The sequence below is a fragment of the Sinocyclocheilus grahami genome, unplaced genomic scaffold (assembly GCF_001515645.1).
Source record: "Sinocyclocheilus grahami isolate Dianchi unplaced genomic scaffold, SAMN03320097.WGS_v1.1 scaffold1621.1, whole genome shotgun sequence".
Taxonomy (NCBI): Eukaryota; Metazoa; Chordata; class Actinopteri; order Cypriniformes; family Cyprinidae; genus Sinocyclocheilus; species Sinocyclocheilus grahami.
This window is the reverse complement of record NW_015506800.1, coordinates 214,984-215,440: the sequence shown is the minus strand read 5'-3', so window position 1 is coordinate 215,440 and position 457 is coordinate 214,984. Positions and strand designations below refer to the sequence as shown.

The window sequence follows — 457 nt, the reverse complement described above, 5'->3', positions numbered from 1 at the left end:
TTTTTTTTTATCAAGATGCACACCAGTAATGAAGGCACTTTTTTTTAAAAACACTACTTAAATGTCTTTATTTAACGAAGGCCTAATCCTGGCTTAATGTAAGGCCCTGTCTGTGAAACCAGGCCTTAATTGGTTTTCATTCAAATCTATAAAAATGCATTTTAATGATTTTAAAAAGATCAAATGTAGCCATATGCATAAACAATCAGTAAAAGCATAAAATAATTTCCTGATTTAGGTTTACACACACTACCAGTCCATTTTTGATTTGCTGCTCAAAAAACATTTCTGATTATTATTAATGCTGAAAACAGTTGAGCATGTTTTTGTCAGGATTCTTTGATGAATCGAAAGATCAAAGATCAGCATTTATCTGAAATTAAAAGCTTATGTAACATTATACACTCTACACCACTCAAAAGCTTGGAGTCAGTCTATATATATATATATATATATA

At 29.5% G+C, this 457-nt stretch overlaps 1 protein-coding gene across 1 annotated transcript in view; it reads right to left on the bottom strand.

The window, feature by feature from the left end:
• Positions 1-457, bottom strand: part of LOC107571608 (cell division cycle protein 23 homolog) — a 7,083-nt gene that overhangs the window by 4,537 nt on the left and 2,089 nt on the right. The gene's annotated exons all lie outside the window — the stretch shown is intronic.